This window comes from Hibiscus syriacus, unplaced genomic scaffold (assembly GCF_006381635.1).
Source record: "Hibiscus syriacus cultivar Baekdansim isolate YM2019G1 unplaced genomic scaffold, ASM638163v2 tig00009009_pilon, whole genome shotgun sequence".
Lineage (NCBI taxonomy): Eukaryota > Viridiplantae > Streptophyta > Magnoliopsida > Malvales > Malvaceae > Hibiscus > Hibiscus syriacus.
In genome coordinates, this window is record NW_024062181.1 from 365,537 (window position 1) to 373,715 (window position 8,179).

Consider the following 8,179-nt stretch of genomic DNA (forward strand, 5'->3'; position numbering starts at 1 on the left):
TGCAGATATCATGTTCGAACCTGAGACCTCTGTGAATGACAAGTATCATTTTAACTACTGAGGTCACTTGATTCGTGTCATTAATTTTTATTGTGTGTGAGTCTATATCTTCTCAAGCTAGTGATTTTGGGGTTAAAATGCAAATGGGAGCAAAGATTTTGGGTTATTTTTAAAAATATATATTTTTATGTAAAAATATTATAAATTTCCTTTCTATATAAATAAATTTCAAGTATATTATTTATTTGATAGGATGAATATAAGATAGTATATGCTCAAAAAGTCTCAATCATTTGACAATGAACGCTTACACACATGACCACTGAGGTCGCTTGGTTCGAACATTTAAAAAAGTTAATTGTATTACACATCCTCAAATTATAACCTTTATTTTAAATTGATTTCCAAGTTTTTAAATATTTTAATTTCATCCCTAAACTATGACTATCATTTTAAATTAGTTCTTAAAATTTTGAATATTTCAATTTCATTTTCAAACTATAATCCTCATTCTAAATTGGTCCCCAACCTTTAAATATTCAATATCATCTCAAACTATTGGTATACGTTGATCACATCCCATGCTAATAAAATTAATTTCATATTTGAAAAAAATAGGTTAAATTATGGTTAAAATTAATTACATATTTGGATGAATTTGGGAATGAAATTAGAAGATCTAAAAGTTTGAGGACCAGTTTAGAATGATGGTCATAATTTGTGGATGACATTCCTGATGCTTACGAGCCGAATGAAGGCCTAGTTCCAGTTTGCTTCCATGCGGTTGTCTTTGCTTTTCCTTCCCTGACCTCTATGCAATTTGAGTTTTCGCTCCTCCACTTTACAGTAGAGCGACTTTAGTTTCAACATGAGAGCCAGAAATATTCTAAGCAATTGGAATATTTAAAAATTTGATGACTAATTTAGAATGAGAATCATAATTTAAAGATTAAATTGAAATATTTTAAAAGTTTAAAAATCAATTTAAACCGAGAATTATAATTTGAAGACGCGTGATACAAATAATTCAATTTAGAAACATTATCGTTAATAAATAAGGTAAGTTTTTTCTTCTATAATAAGATAATGATTTTTTATTCTAAACTATGTTCGAGGATTGTTTCAATCATTTAACTTTTAAAAGTTATGAAAGAGATATTAAATTCGTTAAATCATTACCAAATGATCACTAAAAAATTATAATAAGTGTAAATTTTTGATATTTCGTAATAATTTAATAAAATTTAATAACTATTTTGAAAGTTAAATAACCCAAAAAGATCATGTACGTATAGTTCAGTGACCTATGATATATTTTACCCAATAATAATGAAATGAAAAGAAAGTAGCGGTCACGCTCTAAAAAGGCGCGTAAGGTAACGTAACATGGCTGTTATTATTATTACATTCCTTACCATTGAATGTCCCATGCAAGAAAACACCCTGGACTTTCTCTTCGTTATTCACAGTCTCCAAGTAACGCAAAAGAAATCAAATTCAAAAATCGTAACACTGTTTTCTAGAAAAGTCTCAATTTTTCCACTGGAAACCATTGGCTTTCGATTTTGAAATTCAGTGAATCATTGCTGAGGTAATAGTTCCGGGAGGAGGATCAATGGCGGTTCCAACGGCGGTGACGTTAACGGCGTTGATGGTTTCGTTGTACGTCGGGGATTTGCATACCAATATCACTGACGGGACACTCTTCGATGCTTTCAATTCGTTCAAAGGAATATCCTTTGTCCGTGTTTGTGGAGATTCATCCACGGGAAGGTCTCTTTGTTATGGCTATGTTAACTTCAGTTCTCTCGAGGATGGTTGACGCCAGACAGAATAGTGATTATCCTACAAGCGCTCCAACAGATGATTCACAAGAGGAAATTCGCCCAAAAAAATCCAGAGAAAAAAAGTCTCTAGGGTTTAATAAAATATTATCAAATCAAACAATGCCAAAATCAGTCCACAAGCCGGACTATTATAGCCAAAAATCGTCTTTATTCGAATTTTGCCAAAAATAGAAAAATCCTGAAAATAACTCTAAATTGAAATTCGAAATAAAATAAGCAATCTCCAAAAAATCCGGCCTAAATCGGATTTAAATTGACTTCGTAATTGACAATCGAAATATTACCATAAATAGAAAAAAATATCTAATTCTAGTGATTCGGAGGGGAAGACGGCAGAATTTGAGGTTGCAAAAAAAGCCACATGGAGCGTAGCTCATGTGGAGAGCGTGCGCATTGAAAAGAGCTTTTTGGATTGGGGTCTTATGCGCGATTCTGACACCTGTAGCCAAAGTTATGGCCAAAAGACTGAAACATGCTCAAAACGACCCCAATGAGGAACATGTCACAATCAATTCCCGCCTTTACGCTGATCTGCCAATTCATGGTATCTCAGCGCCATCAAGGTGCAATCTGACAGCTCAGCATCATCTATCTCGGATCCCCCTGCATCAGTCACCCCGGGTTAGAAAGAACTCGTCCTCGAGTTCAGAGTAGTGTCATCAGAATCCACAAAACAATGACTCAGGTGCTTCACATTAAAGACATCAGAAGTCTTCAAGTGGTTGGGAAGGCGCAACCTGTAAGCATTATCATTGATCTTCTGCACGACCTCACAAGGTCCAATCTTCCAATCCTTATTATACTCACCAACAAGAAAACTATCACGAGTTAATATAGCCCAAACAAAATCACCAACATCAAAAAGTACCTGACGACGATGATTGTCGACCCGAGTCTTGTACTTGGTATTGCTCTCATGAATGGTTTGTTTCACCTGCTCATGGATACTTTGAAGATAATTGGCATCTCATCTGTTTTAGGACTGAAATGACCTATACGTGGAATAGGGGCTAAGTCCAGCACCCCGGATGGGTTCTGACCATAGATAATCTCAAATGGGCTTAAAACTATGGTTCTGTTTTTTGATCTGTTGTAGGCAAATTATGCCTGAGGCAATGCCAAATCCCACTGCTTCGGCTTTGTTCCTGCCAAACACCTGAAGAGGTTTCCCAAACTTCGGTTCACCACCTCGGTCTGGCCATCCGTCTGGGGGTGGTAGGCGCTACTGAAATTCAACTGCGTTCCCAGTTTCCCCCACAGGCTCTTCCAGAAATGACTGATGAACTTAGTATCACGATATGAAGTGATGGATCGAGGAACACCATGTAAACGCACAATCTCCTTGAAATAGAGATGGGCAATCCGGTCAGCATCCATAGTCTTTCTGCAAGCTACAAAATGAGCCATCTTGGAAAACCTGTCAACCACAACAAAGATAGAATCCGAGGCCCTTTGGGTGCGGGGTAAGCCTAGTACAAAATCCATGCTGACATCGAACCAAGGAGCTTCAGAAACAGGTAAGGGAGTGTACAAGCCCGCATTGGTGAGAACTCCCTTAGATCGCTGGCACACATAACAACGGTCCACATAATGGGCCACATCACTAGTCAAATTGGGCCAATAAAAGTCAGAAGAGATAAGGGCCAAGGTCTTATCTCGGCCAAAGTGTCCCTCATTATGGAGTTCACTTATAATTTGCTGCCTCAATGAACAATCTGGAATGCACAACTGTAATCCACAAAACAGATACCCATTATGCAAAACAAAATCATGACGGTGACCCTCAGTTACCTCCTGAAATATCATTCCAAAGGAAGTATCAGCTGCATACATATCTGTGAACGTCTCAAAGCCTGCAACTTTAGTACTCATGGTGGTGAGAAGTAAGGTACGACGGCTCAGGGCATCTGCGACGCGGTTCAAACTCCCTGCTTGGTGCCTCAGCGTAAAAGTGAATTCTTGCAAGTATGCCACCCACTTGGCATGACGTCTACTCAGCTTGTGTTGTCCATTGATGTACTTCAAGGCCTCATGATCGGTAAACAGAATAAACTCGTTCTGTACTAGGTAGTGACGCCAATGCTTCAGGGACTGAACTATGGCATAGAACTCCAGATCATAAGTGGAATAATTTTTCTTTGATCCCGGTAGTTTTTCACTGAAAAAAGCAACCAGACGACCTGTCTGACTCAGAACACCACCAATGCCAACGCCAGATGTATCACAATTTACCTCGAACACTTTGTCAAAATCTGGAAGTGCCAAAACTGGAGCCTCGGTCATCTTCTGCTTGACCAGTTGAAAACTGGCCTCTGCCTCCTCAGACCACTGGAAATCACGCCCCCCCCTTTGAGGCACTCTGTGATAGGGGCGATCAGAGTACTGAAATTTCTAATGAATCGGCGGTAAAAAGACGCCAAGCCATGGAAACTTCGAATGTCATGTAAGGTCTTTGGTCTGGGCCACTCCAAGACTGCATCTACCTTTGACTGATCTACATGAACACCATCAGTAGACACAACAAAACCAAGAAAAGTCACAGAAGTAGTGAAAAAAGAACACTTCTTTTGATTGACAAACAAGCACTCCGATTTTAGCATCTCAAAAATAGCACGGAGGTGATCGAAGTGTGAAGTCAATGTCAGACTATAAACGAGGATATCATCGAAGTAAACTATAACAAATTTCCCCATAAAAGGCCGCAAGACCTGATGCATAAATCTCATGAACGTACTGGGCGCATTGGATAGCCCGAAAGGCATGACCATCCACTCATACAACCCTTGTGGCGTTTTAAACGCCGTCTTCCACTCATCTCCAGGTCTTATTCTGATTTGGTGGTAACCACTTTTAAGGTCAATTTTTGAGAAGACCTTAGAACCAGATAGTTGATCCAACATATCATCTAGACGGGGAATTGAAAACCGGTACTTAACTGTAATTTTGTTGATCGCTCGGCTGTCAACACACATACGCCAAGAACCATCTTTCTTTGGCACTAGCAGAGCAGGGACTGCACATGGGCTCATACTCTCTCGGATATAGCCCCTCTCCAACAACTCTTCCACCTGTCGCTGCAACTCTTCAGCCTCTTTGGGACTGAGGCGATATGCTGGTTGATTTGGCAAACTTGACCTAGGAACAAGGTCAATTTGATGTTGAATATCCCTCATAGGTGGTAGCCTAGGAGGAAGATCCTCTGGCATCAAGTTAGAGAATTCTGCTAGCAGCCGCTGCACTTCTACTGGTAAATCTGCATCCACGTCTACTGCATTGTTCTCGCAAGGTAGTAAGGCATAGACCACGTCGCCATGCTCAATCTCATCTAAAAACCTGGACATAGAAAGCAGAGTAGTATTATGGGTTACTGGGGTAGGAGTGAGTCATTCCCGCCGGGGTGCTAACACAATCTTTTTTCCCTTGATGCTAAGGGAATATGTATTCTTCCGTCCATCATGAATGACACTACGATCATACTGCCAGGGTCGACCCAACAATAGATGACACGCATCCATAGACACAACATCACACCAGGCATTATCAAAATATTTTCTACCAATTGAAAAAGACACGAGGCATCGCCAATCAACTGTTACCTCACTGTCTTTATTTAGCCATGACAGCTTGTATGGCTTAGGATGACGGTCCGTCTTCAACTGCAATTTTTGGACAACCTCCTCAGACACTACATTCTCACAACTGCCGCTGTCAATGATCATTTTGCAGACTTTATCTGCAATTGTGCAGGTCGTGTGGAAAATATTGATTCTCAACCAATCGTCCCCTGAATTACCCTTGGGAGTAAGTAGACTCTTGCGAACGACCAGAGTATCATGACCATCTCCATACAGCACATCATCAGTCTCATTATCGTCATACACGGGTTCGCCAATCTCCTCAGTCTCGTCTTCCGCGTTTTCCTCAATCAACAAATTTTTGCCCTTTTGACTAGCAGGCTTCCTGCAATCAATCGCCCTATGCCCTTGTTCACCACAACGAAAACATCTAATAGTAGGGTTAGAATTACCCTGCGGTGGCTGTTGAGCAGGACGAGAATCCTGAGGACGAACTGGTCGACTGTTGTGATCGTTCCTGATCACTTGTCTCCTGTTTTGCTGTTTTTCAACAGCAAGTGCACGCTGGTAAGCTTCCGAAACACTCCACAGTGAATGAAGGCTGAGGACATCTTGTAAGGGCTGGTGTAAACCCCCCAAATACCACGCCACCATTTGCTCCTCCGTCTCAGATAAATCGTTTCGGGCGACCAATTGGTAAAACTCCTCCATGTAATCATCGACTGATCGTGCGCCTGCCTCAACGCATGAAGTCGCTGAAACAAGGTTTGCGTGTAGCCGAAGGGAAAGAAGTGACCCTTCATCTTCTTCTTCATCTTCTCCCAATCAATGATCTTGGCCTTGCCCTATCTTTCTCGTGAACGTCGCAACTGTTCCCACCACGCAGATGCTCTGCCCTTGAGTTTGATGGCGATCAGTTTCACTTTCACACGATCAGGGACTTCCTTATATTCAAAAATACGCTCTACTTCATTAATCCAATCCATGAATCCCTCAGCCTGTAACGTACCAGAAAACTCAGGGAGATCGACCTGAAAACCGAGGTCTCCATGACGCTCTTCCCGACCACGGTGTTCCCGGAATAGAGCACGATTGTGATATGGGTTTTCGAAAGCGGAATTGATATCGTGATCAGAGGCCTCACGATCCTCGAAATCCTACGCTGCCAGGCGCTGGGTTAATTCTGCGACTTGCCTCTGTAAATCCGCAATCATCACATCCTGAACGTTGCGATCACGGCGTTGGGCTTCCTCATTCGGAACCTGCTCATGACGACCACGACCACGACCTCCAGCCATTGAAACTGGTGAAATTTCCTAGGAAGATGTTGAAGCTCTTATACCAACTGACGCCAGACATAATAGTGATTATCCTGCAAGCGCTCCAACAGATGATTCACAAGAGGAAATTCGCCCAAAAAAATCCAGAGAAAAAAAGTCTCTAGGGTTGAATAAAATATTATCAAATCAAACAATTCCAAAATCGGTCCACAAGCCGGACTATTATAGCCAAAAATCGTCTTTATTCGAATTTTGCCAAAAATAGCAAAATCCCGAAAATCACTCTAAATTGAAATTCGAAATAAAATAAGCAATCTCCAAAAAATCCGGCCTAAATCGGATTTAAGTTGACTTCCTAATTGACAATCGAAATATTACCATAAATAGTAAAAAATATCTAATTCTAGTGATTCGGAGGGGAAGACGGCAGAATTTGAGGTTGAAAAAAGGCCACATGGTATCTCAGCGCCATCAAGGTGCAATCTGACAGCTCAACATCATCTGTCTCGGATCCCCCTGCATCAATGGTGCGTAAGATTTGATTTTTTTTTAATAATTTTTTCAATATATTCACTGCTTTTTGTTTGATTTATGTTTCGTGTTTGATCTTTCAATATGTTCTGAGAGTGTTCGACAAAATTAATTTAAGAAAATTCAGTCTTTTTGAGTTAACTTTTATGTATGTTCATGTTTCTCTGCTATGATATGACCAGCACATTATGCAATGGAGAAGATGAATCACAGTTCGATTCATGGGAAAATGATTAGGGTGGCATGGTCACTTCGAGATCCTGATGCAAGAAAGAGTGGAGTTGGAAACGTGTTTGTCAAGGTACAAAACAAACCCTTTTTGTTCTTTTAACTGATATAATCTGAAATCCATTGGATTTATTGTACTTTTCTTTTCAGAATCTAAGTGAATCAATCGATAGTGTGGGGTTGCAAGAGTTGTTTCAGAGGTTTGGGAATGTAATATCCTGCAAAGCTACAACATTTGAGGATGGGAAAAGCAAATGTTATAGATTTGTTCAATTTGAAACTGAAGAATCTGCAACTGCTGCTATTAAGAAGCTTGATAACAACATGATTGGTGATAAACAAGTGTAATATGAATTTTCCTTTAAAATATTTTTCGTTTCACTTATCTGCTAATGAATCAGAAGTTTAATTTGTCTCTTTGGTCCCAGATTTGTTGGGAAATTTATGAAAACGTGTGACAGGATTTTGCCAAGTCCTGATGTTAAATATACAAATCTGTATATTTTACAAGGGAAAATTGCCTCCCTGGCTGTAGCAAGGGATGAAAATGGTGCCTCGAGAGGTTTCGGCTTTGTGAACTTCGAATGTCCCGATGATGCCAAGCGGGCAATGCAGTCAATGAAAGGATCAAAACTTGGTAGGCTTTCTTTTACTATGTTTCACGAACATGATATTTCAATGATATTTTTTCTGATCCAATAATTTTTGCCAAATATAT

The 8,179-nt window shown here is 40.1% G+C and overlaps 1 protein-coding gene and 1 long non-coding RNA gene across 2 annotated transcripts in view; both read left to right on the forward strand.

Annotated features, from left to right (window-relative positions):
• LOC120202748 (TMV resistance protein N-like) overlaps positions 1-8,179 on the forward strand; it is a 70,969-nt gene that overhangs the window by 9,978 nt on the left and 52,812 nt on the right. The gene's annotated exons all lie outside the window — the stretch shown is intronic.
• On the forward strand, positions 1,761-7,687 carry LOC120202858. Its single transcript, XR_005523757.1, has 3 exons — positions 1,761-1,817; positions 7,416-7,534; positions 7,612-7,687. It is a non-coding gene; the product is annotated as an uncharacterized LOC120202858 (long non-coding RNA).